At 36.8% G+C, this 14,807-nt stretch overlaps 1 protein-coding gene and 1 long non-coding RNA gene across 2 annotated transcripts in view; one reads left to right on the plus strand and one right to left on the minus strand.

The window, feature by feature from the left end:
* Nucleotides 1-14,807, minus strand: part of LOC123548809 (N-acyl-phosphatidylethanolamine-hydrolyzing phospholipase D-like) — a 115,241-nt gene that overhangs the window by 59,429 nt on the left and 41,005 nt on the right. The gene's annotated exons all lie outside the window — the stretch shown is intronic.
* Nucleotides 2-6,679, plus strand: LOC123548811 (uncharacterized). The gene is made up of 3 exons (XR_008371371.1): nucleotides 2-3,953; nucleotides 4,040-4,139; nucleotides 4,325-6,679. It is a non-coding gene; the product is annotated as an uncharacterized LOC123548811 (long non-coding RNA).

The raw sequence follows: 14,807 nt of genomic DNA on the forward strand, positions 1-14,807 counted from the left end.
TTTTAACCAAACTTGCACCCAACTTGTATCACCATAAGATCTCGATTCCTTTCTTGAACTGGCGAGATTCCTTTTTTGGTTCCAGAGTTATGGCCCCTGAAATTGCCAGAATTAGCTATTTTGATCTTGTCTGCACAATAGCAGCTTCATTTATGATTTGAATTTAATCAAACTTGCACAAAACTTCTGTCACCATAAGATCTCGATTCCTTTCTTGAACCGGCCAGAGCCCATAATGGGTTCCAGAGTTATGGCCCCTGAAAGGGCCAAAATTAGCTATTTTTACCTTGTCTGCACAATAGCAGCTTCATTTATGATATGGTTTTAACCAAACTTACACACAACTTGTATCACCACAAGATCTTGCTTCCTTTCTTCAACTGGCCAGATTCCGTCTTGGGTTCCAGAGTTATGGCCCCTTAAAGGTCCAAAATCGGCTATTTTGGCTTTTGCAGCCATATAGAGACTTCATTTATGGTTTTATTTGATACAAACTTCCTAAATATCTTCAGCAACAATAAATCTTGGATTACATGACAAATCAGATCCAATCATATGTTCCAGAGTTATTTTATATCTGATTATCGCCCCTGATTGTAATCAAAATGGATTTATGTCAGTAAGTACTTACAGGACTTATTTGAAATTTCATTATTATGTCTCCCCCAGGAGACATATTGTTTTTGCCCTGTCCGTCCGTCCGTCCGTCTGTACGTCACACTTCATTTCCGAGCAATAACTGGAGAACCATTTGACCTAGAACCTTCAAACTTCATAAGGATGTAGGGCTGCTGGAGTAGACGACCCCTATTGTTTTTGGGGTCACTCCGTCAAAGGTCAAGGTCACAGGGGCCTGAACATTGAAAACCATTTCCAATCAATAACTAGAGAACCACTTGACCCAGAATGTTGAAACTTCATAGGATGATTGATCATGAAGAGTAGATGACCCCTATTGATTTTGGGGTCACTCCATCAAAGGTCAAGGTCACAGGGACCTGAACATGGAAAACCATTTCCGATCAATAACTAGAGAACCACTTGACCCAGAATGTTGAAACTTCATAGGATGATTGTACATGCAAAGTAGATGACCCCTATCGATTTTGGGGTCACTCCATTAAAGGTCAAGGTCACAGGGGCCTGAACATTGAAAACCATTTCTGGTCAATAACTTGAGAACCACTTGACCCAGAATGTTGAAACTTAATAGGATGATTGGTCATGCAGAGTAGATGACCCCTAACGATTTTGGGGTCACTCTGTGAAAGGTCAAGGTCACAGGGGCCTGAACATTGAAAACCATTTCTGGTCAGTAACTTGAGAACCACTTGACCCAGAATGATGAAACTTCATAGGATTATTGGTCATGCAGAGTAGATGACCCCTAACGATTTTAGGGTCACTCTGTAAAAGGTCAAGGCCACAGGGGCCTGAACATGGAAAACCATTTCCAGTCAATAACTTGAGAACCTCTCGACCCAGAATGTTGAAACTTCATAGGATGATTGTTCATGCAGAGTAAATGACCCCTATTGTTTTTGGGGCCACTCCGTTCAAGGTCAAGGTCACAGGGGCCTGAACATTGATAACCAGTTCTGATCAATAACTTGAGAACCACTTGACCCAGAATGTTGAAACTTCATAGGGTGATTGAACATGCAGAGTAGATGACCCCTATTGATTTTGGGGTCAGTCTGTTAAAGGTCAAGGTCACAGTGGCCTGTTCATGTAAAATCATTTTTTGGAAATAACTTGAGAACCACTTGACCTACAATGTTGAAACTTAATAGGATGATTGGACATGCAGAGTAGATGACCCCTATTTATTTTGAGGTCACTTGATCAAAGGTCAAGGTCACAGGAGCCTGAACAGTGACTTGAGAACCACTAGGCCAAGAGTGTTGAAATTTAGCGGGATGACTGGACATGCCAAGTAGATGATCCCTATTGCAGCCAACCATCAGTGTCTCTTTGATTTTTGCTCCTGACCCCTATTGACTTCTTGCCTATAGGACTTTGCATTGGGGGAGACATGCGCTTTTTTACAAAAGCATTTTCTAGTTGTTATTAGTTGGACTGAGACAATCAGGGTAGATAACTGTGGACTGATTTTATGTCAAATTACCTCCCTTTATTTCAAATTTAAATTGTTATATCTCCATAACTTATGAAGATACTGATCTGAAATTTCATTTATGTCAACAGATTTATTTGGCAGATCCTTCTTTTGTCCACTTACAATATTTTTTTTTTAATTACTTCCCTTTTACGTTACTGTAAATAGCTTATTTTAGTAACTTTTTTATTATTGGCCGTAGGGAAAATACGAGACCAGTTTTTTGTGGTACAACATGGATGGTACCTCCAATTTTTAGGTGTATTTTAACATATCTATACCTTGTAAGATTTTTTGAGTCGGCTAAACGATGTAATCGTTTTGACGAGTCCTTGCTATCCAGCGATTCTCTAAGTCTAAATGGACCAAATAACACAGTGAAGCGATGTAGTTCCATTAGATTTCTCAAACTTCAAACAGTTCACTGCAAGAATGAAGTTAAGTTGCGTGAATTCCCTTTGCTATGACCAATATGCGATGTAATCTGTCATATTTATGACTTGTAATTGTGCAAAACTCGAATGTAACTCATTAAGCATAAATGTGCATTTTATGAATTGCGCAGGCTTACAAAGCTTGCGTAACATCCAGCGAAAGACAAAAAATAGTTCACAGGGCTCCAGATAAGATGCGTATTAGCGTAAATTACGTATAGAAATAATGCAAATACGCATGTCTAATAATTTCTAAACGTATATATAAAATTACAGAAATGCACACAATGCTTTTTTAAAAACAAAATCTGAATCGTCTGGATGCGTTAGGTAACATAGCCGATCCCGATCAGCCTTAATTCTCCCACATTGAACATATACACGCATCGTATGATTTCTATAAACTTTGCATGGGTTTCTACACACACACTTGAATTTTGCAGTCAGTAAACGGATAAATTATCGGAAGAAGAAGCTCTTACTGGTTTGTTTAGTTACTACAGATATTAAAAATGATTTTAATTCTTATTTTTCCAGAAATAAACAAATCGGCGAAACATTAAATTGTATTTTCTTGTAGTTTTTGAAATCGAAAGTAGATCGTCTATGTTTGGCGAAACGAAACAACTTTTTTATGAAAAGATTTAAATAAGAGGTAATTTAACCGTAAACTTCAATGTCAGATACTGCCAATTGCTGCTAAATGTCTTCGTATCATCACAATTTGTAAAATATATTGTTCAAACTGGAGAAAAGTGTAATCGTATCCGGATATAATATTTTGGGTAAATATCGAGCTGTGTTATGAAATTTTAAGAAAAAAAAAACTAAAAACAAACTGAAACTGGTAGACTATACTGTCAGTACATCAATCATTAGCCGACTCAGGCCATTCAGGCCTTTGATTTTTCTTTTTGGTTAAATTCCTTCCCTTTGTTGTTCCTGTCCTTTGGACAGCTTCCATCACACAATTTTATAGTAATACATAAACATCTACTCTGAAACTGGTCAGAATTGCACCAAACTTGGTCTGTAGCCTCTTGGTAAGATCCTCTCTCAGATTTGTTCAAATGGTTCTGCTCGATCCCTTTTAGGGGCCACTAGATGTAAAATAGAAAAACCTTTAAATAATTTTTTCATAAACAGCTTCACGGATCTTTGTCAAACTTTATCTGTAATATTGTTTTTGGGTCATTTCATGGTACATGGTTAAAAGTGTAACTTTAGTTTAATTAAATCGCTTGTTACAGGTAAATCTATATATTTAAAATGATAAGTTTAATTGAGTGGCTTGTTACAGGTAAATCTATATATTTAAAATGATAAGTTTAATTGAGTGGCTTGTTACAGGTAAATCTATATATTTAAAATGATAAGTTTAATTGAGTGGCTTGTTACAGGTAAATCTTATTTAAATGTAGTTAATTGAGTGCTTGTTAAGGAATCTAATATTAAATGATAAGTTTAATTGAGTGGCTTGTTACAGGTAAATCTATATATTTAAAATGATAAGTTTAATTGAGTGGCTTGTTACAGGTAAATCTATATATTTAAAATGATAAGTTTAATTGAGTGGCTTGTTACAGGTAATCTATATATTTAAATGATAAGTTTAATTGAGTGGCTTGTTACGGTAAATCTATATATTTAAAATGATAAGTTTATTGAGTGGCTTGTTACAGGTAACTATATATTAAAATGAAAGTTTATGGTGGCTTGTACAGGTAAATCTATATATTTAAATGATAGTTTAATTAGTGGCTTGTTACAGGTAAAACTGTATATTTAAAAGGATGACTTCAGTTGAGTCACATGTTACAGGTACGTAAATCTATATATCTAAAAGGATAACTTTAATCGAGTAGCTTGCTACAGGTAAATCTACCTATCTAAAAGGATAACTTTAATCGAGTGGCTTGTTACAGGTAAATCTACATATCTAAAAGGATAACTTTGAGTGGCTTGTTACAGGTAAATCTGCATTATATAAAACTGTAACTAGAATTTAATTGCATGTTGCTGGTAAATCTATATATCTTAAAGGGTAACTTCAATTGAATCTATTGTTAAGGTAAACTCATATTTAAAACTTCCAAGTGAGAACTGGAAATTGTTAGGTTATATTTTGAAAATGGTTTACAATGTTCTGAATTTTGACTCCAGAGATTCTTCTTGAAATAAAGAATGAAGTCCCACATATACATGTATATGCATACCTTTACAAGTTTGAAATTGCAACATCTCTGTTGTTAAATAAATTTAGTAATGATTGTCTGGATTCCTCAACCATGCTGTAAAATGATCCAGATGATTGGCATGTGGTACTGTTCAAGTTACAGTACACAAGTAACATTTTGATAATTGATAATGACTTACGCTCACCAAAGGTGCAGCATGTAGTCGCTGCTTTGTCTTTCCATCCGTCTGTCCATCCTCTCATCCGTCCCGCATTTCTTGTCCAAGATATTTCTCAGCAACCGCTGGTTGTAATTTAGTGAAACTTCATAGGAAGCTATACTATCAAGAGGAGATGCACATGTTATCTTCATGTTCCGGTCTGAAGATTTTTCACAGAGTTATTGCCCTTTGATTTTTCAGTAGTAGGATCCTATAGTACAATTCTTGTCCAGAATATTTCTCTGCAACCACTGCTTGGAATTTAGCCATACTTCATAGGAAGCTTAACTATCAAGAGGAGATATGGATGTTGTCTTTATGTTTTGGTCTGATGATTTTTCACCCAGTTATTGCCCTTTATTCAACAAAAGTATATTATAGTACAATTCATGTGCGGAGGAGTGGTTACTGGTTGGAATTTAGTGAAACTTCATAGGAAGCTTCACTCCCAAGAGGAGATGCGTATTTTCTTCATGTTGTGGTCAGTTGATTTTTCATCATGTTGTTGCCCTTTGATTATTCAACAATAGTACAATTCTTGTCCGGAGTATTTCTCTGCAACCATTAGTTGGAATTTAGCGAATCTACATAGGAAGCTTCACTATCAAGAGGAGATGCACATGTTATCTTCGTGTTTTGGTAGGATGATTTTTCACTGAAATATTGCCTGTTGCTTATTCAACATTAGTAAATTATAGTGCCATCATAGTCAGGAGAACTTCTCAGCAACTACTGCCTGGTATTCAGCAGAAATTAATAGGATGCTTCACTCTCAAGAGGAGGTGTGCATATTTTCTTAATTATCCATTGGAATGAGAGCATCCATCGGTTTTACCAGTGTTTCTTGTTTCTAGTTGTTACTATAAGGATGGGTTGCTGATTAAATTTAATTTAATCAATACAGACTATAGTGAAATTAAATCTTTAAACTCTAATTAGAATGGTTACAGTTTGATAGAGACCTCCATACTGGCCGAGTGGCTAAGGTTGCTGATATAAAATCACTAGCCCCTCATCAGTGTGGGTTCCATAAGGGTCTTCTTCTACCATTCAAATCTGGAAAACTGCCATATGACCGAACTATTTTTGGTATGACTTTAATAACATTGGTGTTTCTTAAAAAAGCATTGAAAAAATAAAACAGTTTAAAAGAAATCTTTGAATAAGCCATTATTTCTTACAAGAGCATAAAGAAAGTGGTTTATATGTCATGCCATTATGTCAGTTATAACCGACCATTTCAATCACTTGTTTCTAAATGATATGCATACACTTGTTGAGTTTTTTCCTTGTCAGTGGTTTTGGCAGGTAAAATGCTTCTATCTCTATGTGTATCTCCCATGTACATTTATCAAAAAGCAAAAATTCACGTTTTGTTAAAACATTATTGGAGCATCAATACTCGTATGTATGATATTGTTTAATTGCCTCCCTTTACATTAAATAAAGAACATATTTTGATATCTAATAATAATTGAATGACATCAGGTAAAAGAAAAATGTTATACTAAATGATGTACAGTGGTCATTAGAAAGCAATGGCAGACTTTATTTTATATTTTTTCTGACTGTTCCTATGGTAAATTATATTCCAAAATAAGAGTCAGTATATGTATGTTTCTGAACTTCTTTGCAAGTTGTTGTCATCACAAAAGTGTTCAATGAAAGAGAATAAGTTCTTTTTATTGTCTTTTGGAAAAATCATTAAATTATTTATGATATGGTTAAACTTTTCTTTTGTTTTCTATGCAGTTGCGATACAGTGTAAAATTTCTGCTTCACAAAAACTTACAAGTATTGTTTATTTTGATTAGTCTGTACCAGTATTTAACGCATACTACAGTGAAACTCTGCTCGCTCGAGGATTAATTGCCGAAGTCCATGGACTGGCTCAAGTCATTCATGTAGTACTCTGCTGTTTGCCTTATATTTTAAGCTCACCTGAGCACGAAGTGCTTGGGATGAGCTCTTGTGATCGCACACCATCTGTTGTCTACACTTTTCTTCAGATGACATCTGCTGAAACTGCTGTCAGATCTCCTCTGAAACTGCTGTCAGAATTGCAACAAACTTGGTCAGTAGCAACCTGACATGGTCCTCTATCATGTTTGAGCTTAGCCCCTTTAAGGGGCCACCAGAGCTAAAAATAGAAACACTTTAAATGACTTTTTCTCATGAATCTCTCGATGGATTTCATTAAACTTGGTATAAGGTCCTCTCCCAATTCTGTTCAAATTTGAATGCTCGGCACTGTTTAGGGGCCACTAGAGCTATAAGTTAAAAAACCTTTAAATGACTTCTTCTTATGAACTGCTTGATGGATCTTCATCAGATTTGATCTTTAGCATCATTATAAGTCCTCACCCAATTTTGTTTAAATATTGGCGCTTGGCTCCAGAGCTAAATGTAAAAAAAAACTTCAAATGACTTCTCATAAATCTCTCAATGGATTTTCATTAAACTTGGTCTACAGTATCATTATAAGGTCCTCTCCCAATTTTGCAAGGATCCTTTTAGGGGCCACTAGAGCTAAAAATAGAAATACCAAGAAACAACTTCTCATGAACCGCTAGATGGATCTTCATCCAATGTGATCTATAGCGTCATTAGATAATTTTCCAATTTGTTCAAATGGGGATGCTTGGCATTTTTAAGAGGCTGCTAGTGCTGAGTATAGAAATACCTTATAACAACATTTTCTCTTGATCTTCTAAAAATTTGGTCTGTAGCTTCATTAATGGTCACTCCCAATCTTGTTCTCAAATTGGGGCACTAGGTCCTTTTAGAGGCCATCAGAGAGCTAAAAATAGAAATGTCTTTTAACAGTATTTTCTCATGAACTGGCACAGCCCTTTTTAGTGGAAAAGGGGCTGTCGGAGCTAAAACTGGAAATACCTTTTAACAACATTTTCTCATGAACTGTCTGATGGATCTTCACCAAACTTTGTAACATCATTATAAGCTCCTCTACCAATTTTGTTTAAATGGGTGCACTTGGCCCCTTTTAGGGGCAACTAGAGCTATAAATAGAAAAGCCTTTAACAACTTGATCTCTTGAACTGCTTGATGGATCTTCATTAAACTTGGTCTATAGCATTATTGTTGAGGTCTTTCCCAAATTTATTCAAATGGGGACAACCAGGCTGTTTAAGGAGCTACAAGAACTGAAAATAGAAATACCTTTAAATGACCGCTTCTAATAAAAGGCTTTGTGGATCTTCACTAAACTTAGCCTGTAGCACAAATGTAAGGTCCTCTTCACAGCTTGTTTAAATGGGGCACTTGGCACCCTTTTAGGGGCCACTGGAGCTAAATATAGAAATATCTTCTTCTCATTAAAGGCTGATGTAGACAGCCATTATTAATGATTATAAAGAGATCTTCCAAAATGTCCTAGACCTTCTCCATTTGTCTGTGTATTTTTCCACCTAATTTTAAAGACCTAATTAGCATATACATTGTAGTAGCATATAGTGGTTGGATGTTTTGTCATCTGTCACAATAATTTATGCAATCAACTTCTACTGCCTCTGGAACTTCCGATACCTTGACAATACTACAGTCCTCTTCCAAATGTTTTTGATTTGTCCTTACGGCCTTGTTTTGCTTTCAAATACAGTGAAACACCGCTCGCTCGTGCATCGATGACTGGAGCACCCGGGCTCGCTCGAGCAATTCATGTGGTCCCGGCCGATTTCCTATGTGGAATTACCATGGCTGGGTTGAGCATCGATAACTCGATCGCTCGAGCATGACACCTGGTCCCTTTGTATTAATTTACTCTTTGTTGCTTACGGCAAACTCGAGCAGAGATGTCAAAATTTTTCACACCTTCGGCGGTCAGAATGTATCGGTTAATCTAAAATTTTCGCACGTCGTGAGAATTGCATGGTCTATTCCCCGGCTATCTTAAATTTTTGTTTGTCGGTATATTTGATTTAATAATGAGATTAATTGTTGATGAAAGGTGGAAGAAAAATTTTATTGATCAAAATTGTTATTTATTATTACTTTTTTCTGCGGGATCGAGAAGATAATTATGAGATCATAATATTTTAATCAACAGTTGATTGCATGCAAATAAAGGAAATAAGATAGCCTTTTCATAAAATTGAGACGATAATTATGAGATCTTAATTTGGAGAAGAAAATTGCGAATTCGATTATAGTATTTAAAAAAAAAAAAAAAATGAAATAAAATTTCTTAGCTGCTTCTTCACATGTGCCATAAATAACGTTTGTAATACGACTAATGAAAATGTCACGAATGTGTTATCATTATGCATCACCGTTTCCTCTGCAAATGGTCTCGATGACAATTGGTAAAACAAACTTCAATTTTCTTCGCATGTTGGTCAATGTTTGGGTCGCTCGAACCCATGGATAACTCGAGCATTTTGCTCATCCCCTTGCGACCTCGAGCGAGCGGTGTTTCACTGTATTAGTAACCTGTTTGAATTTGACCTATATGTCATCAAGATTTGAGTTCTTGTTAGTTTTCTTTTAGATCACATAGACTAGAACATTGATGCCCAAAATGCAATTATGTCAAGTTCATTATCTGTTTGCACACCACCTCAGTGATTAAGACATTTTAGCCAATTCAAAAGTAAAAGCTTCATACAACTTACAGCATCAACAAGATCTGACATGGCCTTTGACCCCTTAGTGTGACCCCTTCACTTCTGAGATGGGGACCTATGTCCTATGGCAATACTCATGTGGTAATTAACTCAGCCAAATAAAAATAAGATTGTTCCATTGGTGTCAGTTACTGCTAGGGCAAACTTTGAAATGACATTCAACCACTGTTTGACCTTGACCTTTGAGTTGGGTCCATCTCACTGAGGCAAACCTTTATGCCAAATAAAAATAAGATGACACCATGCATGTCAAAGTTACAACCTAGACAAGCTCCGAAATGACTTGACCCCTAAATGTGACCTTGCCTTTAAGATGGGGAACTGATGTGCGTGACATTCCGCCTCATTGAGGCAAGCATTTATGCTAAATAAAATTAAGATTGTTTCATGCTCTTCTAAGTAATGACCGGGACAAGTTCTAAAATGACCTTTGATAATAAATGTGACCTTGACCTTTGATATAGGGGCCTGGGATTCATATGCAACATTCCATCTCATTTAGGCAAGCATTTATATCAAACAAGAGGGCCATGATGGCCTTATATCGCTCACCTGTTATCATTGCACTTCTTGTCCTCAGAAAAAATATCTAAGTCCAAAGGACAGGAACAACAAAGGGAAGAAATTTAACCAAAAAGAAAAAAAAATTCTTTAAAGGTACAGATATGTCAAAATACACCTAAAAATTGGAGGTACCGTCCATGTTGTACCACAGAAAAGTGGTCTCGGTTTTTCCCTACAGCCAATAATAAAAAAGTTACTAAAAATAAGCTATTTATAGTAATGTAAAAGGGAAGTAATTAAAAAGAAAATTATTGTAAGTGAACAAAAGAAGGATCTGCCATATAAATCTGTTGACATAAATGAAATTTAGATCAGTATCTTCATTAGTTACGAAGATATACCCATTTTAATTTGAAACAAGTGAATGAAGTATTGCCATGCAATACAAAGTCCCCTACTGGAAGGCACCTAATTTTCTCTACTGCAGTATAACATAATGAACTGATATCTGTCCATGATGTATAAACAATATTGTACTATATATACAATATGTTATAACAAAACACTTGGATTAAAATTTATATATATAAAAACCTACAGTTGTTTTCATATTGAATTTTTTTGGCTGATTATAAAAATGTTATCATGTAAGTTATTTATAGTAACAACAAAGGGAAATTAATCTTTAAAAAAAAAAAAAAAAAAATCTATATAATACAAGTCCACAAGGAACTCTTTACCAGGTAGAGATAGGTCAAAATACACCTAAAAATTGGATGTAACATGCATGCTGTACCACAGAAAAGTGGTCTCGATTTTTCTCTACCGCCAGTAATAAAAAAGTTACAATAAAATCTATTTATAGTAACAACAAAGGGACGTAATTCTAAAAACAAGGGTGCCTCATGGTGGTGAACATTTGATCCAAGTTACATCAAAATCCCTCCATGCATGAAGAAGAAATGTCCCGTACAAAGTCATTATTGAATTTGACCTTTTACCTCTAAATATGACCTTGACCTTAGACCTAGGGACCTGGTTCTTGCGCATGACATGTTGTTTCATCCAGGGGAATATTTGTGCCAGCTGATATCTAAATCCTGCTTTGCATGACAAAGTTATAGACTGGACAGGAAAAAAATCCTCTTGACCTTTGATCTCAAAGTGTGACCTTGACATTTAAGCTAGGGTATTGGGTGTTGCGCATGACACGTCGTCTCATCATGGGAAACATTTATGCCAAGTAATATTGTAATCCCTTGATGGATGACAGAGTTCTGGATCGGACAGGGCAAAAACCTTATTGACCTTTGACCTCCAATTGTGACCTTGACCTTTGAGCTAAGGGTCTGGGCTTTGCGCATGACATGTTGTCTCATCATGGGGAACATTTGTGCCAAGTAATATTGAAATCCCTTCATGGATGGCAGAGTTATGGACGGGACAGGAAAAAAACTCTGTTGACCTTTGACCCCCAATTGTGACCTTGACCTTTGAGCTAGGGGTCTGGGATTTGCGCATGACACGTCGTCTCATCATGGGGAACACTTGTGCTAAGTGATATTAAAATTCCTTAATGAATGTCAGAGTTATGGACCGGACACGAAACAGACCCTGTTCATGCTATGTTAACATTTGACTGCTAAGTGTGACCTTGACCTTTGAGCTAGGGGTCTGAAAGTTGTGCATGACACATCGTCTTATTATGAGGTACATTTGTGCCAAGTAATATTAAAATCCCTTCATAGATGGGAAAGTTATGGACCGGACAGGAAAAAAGCCTTGTTGACCTTTGACCTCCAATTGTGACCTTGACCTTTAAGCTAGGGGTCCAGGTTTTGCGCATGACACGTCGTCTCCTCATGGGGAACATTTGTGCCAAGTAATATTAAAATCCCTTCATGGATGGGAGAGTTATGGACCGGACAGGAAAAAAGCCCTGTTGACCTTTGACCTCCAATTGTGACCTTGACCTTTGAGCTAGGGGTCCGGGATTTGCGCATGACACATCATCTCATCATGGGGAACATTTGTGCCAAGTAATACTAAAATCCCTTCAAGGATGGGAGAGTTGTGGACCGGACAGGAAAAAAGCCCTGTTGACCTTTGACCTCCAACTGTGACCTTGACCTTTGAGCTAGAGGTCCGGGTTTTGCGCATGACACGTCGTCTCATCATGGGGAACATTTGTGCCAAGTAATATTTAAATCCCTTCATGGATGGCAGAGTTATGGACCGGACACGAAATTGCGGACGGACGGACGGACGGACGGAATGATGGAAAAGTGCATTCCTATAGTCCCCGAAACTGGTTTTCAACCAGTAGGGGACTAATAAAGGGAGGTAATTTGACATAAAATCAGTCCATAGTTATCTACCCTGATTGGCTCAGTCCAACTAATGACAATAATGAAATTTCAAACAAGTCCTATAGGACTTACTGATATAAATCCATTTTGATTACAATCAGGGGAGGTAATCAGATATAAAATAACTCTGGAACCTATGATTGGATCTGATTCATAACTTTATCATGACATCACCATACATAAGGGGTTCTAACTGACCAATCAGAGAGCTGCATTTTCGAGTACCTGCCAGTTTCCACTTGAGTATAACGAAGTATATTTACAATGAAAATATAGTGACTTCAGAAATAAATATCACACTATTTTAGCAATTAAATTTAGATTTTTCACTGCACATGCCCTAGATGTTGCTACAAACAAGAAAACGTTGAAGTTTCATTGAAATATTATATGGATTTAATACCTTTATTTTAGTTTAAAGTTTGAGATTTTAAACAGGTAGTCTATGATAAAGTCCGAGTAAAATGTAATCAATACCCAAGTGAAACTGGTATCATTCTGCAATGTTTTGGACATGTTAAAATTATGAATTGTCAAGGAATCTTCATTAGTTACGAAGATATACCCATTTTAATTTGAAATAAAGGTAGGTAATTTGACATAAAATCAGTCCATAGTTATCTACCATGATTGGCTCAGTCCAACTAATGACAATAATGAAATTTCAAATAAGTCCTATAGGACTTACTGATATAAATCCATTTTGATTACTATCAGGGGAGGTAATCAGATATAAAATAACTCTGGAACCTATGATTGGATCTGATTTGTCAAGGAATCCAAGATTTATTGTTGTTGAAGATATTTTGGAAGTTTGTATCAAATGAAACCATAAATGAAGTCTCTATATTATGGCTGCAAAAGCCAAAATACCCAATTTTGGACCTTTAAGGGGCCATAACTCTGGAACCCATGATGGAATCTGGCCACTTCAAGAAAGGAACCAAGATCTTGTGGTGATACAAGTTGTGTGCCAGTTTGGTTAAAATCAAATCATAAATGAAGCTGCTATTGTGCAGAAAAGGTCAAAATAGCTAATTTTGGCCCTATCAGGGGCCATAACTCTGGAACCCATTATGGGATCTGGCCGTTTCAACAAAGGAACTGAGATCTTATGGCGACACAAGTTTTGTGCAAGTTTGATTCAATTCAAATCATAAATGAAGCTGCTATTGTGCAGACAAGGTCAAAATAGCTCATTCTGGCCCTTCCAGGGGCCATAACTCTGGAACCCATAATCGGATCTGGCCAGTTCAACAAAGGAACTGAGATCCTATGGCGACACAAATTTTGTGCAAGTTTGATTAAATTCAAGTCATAAACTAGAAAATGCTTTTGTAAAAAAGCGCATGTCTCCCCCAAAGCAAAGTCCTATAGGCAAGAAGTCAATAGGGGTCAGGAGCGAAAGTCAAAGAGACACTGATGGTTGGCTGCAATAGGGATCATCTACTTGGCATGTCCAGTCATCCCGCTAAATTTCAACACTTATGGCCTAGTGGTTCTCAAGTCACAGTTCAGGCTCCTGTGACCCTGACCTTTGATCAAGTGACCTCAAAATAAATAGGGGTCATGTACTCTGCATGTCCAATCATCCTATTAAGTTTCAACATTGTAGGTCAAGTGGTTCTCAAGTTATTTCCAAAAAATGATTTTACATGAACAGGCCACTGTGACCTTGACCTTTAATAGACTGACACCAAAATCAATAGGGGTCATCTACTCTGCATGTTCAATCATCCTATGAAGTTTCAACATTCTGGGTCAAGTGGTTCTGAAGTTATTGATCAGAACTGGTTATCAATGTTCAGGCCCCTGTGACCTTGACCTTTAACGGAGTGACCCCAAAAACAATAAGGGTCATTTACTCTGCATGAACAATCATCCTATGAAGTTTCAACATTCTGGGTCGAGAGGTTCTCAAGTTATTGATTGGAAATGGTTTTCCATGTTCCGGCCCCTGTGGCCTTGACCTTTAACAGAGTGACCCTAAAATCATTAGGGTTCATCTACTCTGCATGACCAATCATCCTACGGAGTTTCATCATTCTGGGTCAAGTGGTTCTCAAGTTACTGACCGGAAATGGTTTTCAATGTGCGGGCCCCTGTGACCTTGACCTTTCACAGAGTGACCCCAAAATCGTTAGGGGTCATCTACTCTTTATGACCAATCATCCTATTAAGTTTCAACATTATGGTTCAAGTGGTTCTCAAGTTACTGACCGGAAATGGTTTTCAATGTTCAGGCCCCTGTGACCTTGACCTTTAATGGAGTGACCCCGAAATCGATAGGGGTCATCTACTTTGCATGTACAATCATCCTATGAAGTTTCAACATTCTGGG

The sequence above is a fragment of the Mercenaria mercenaria genome, chromosome 6, assembly GCF_021730395.1.
Source record: "Mercenaria mercenaria strain notata chromosome 6, MADL_Memer_1, whole genome shotgun sequence".
NCBI classification, from domain to species: Eukaryota; Metazoa; Mollusca; class Bivalvia; order Venerida; family Veneridae; genus Mercenaria; species Mercenaria mercenaria.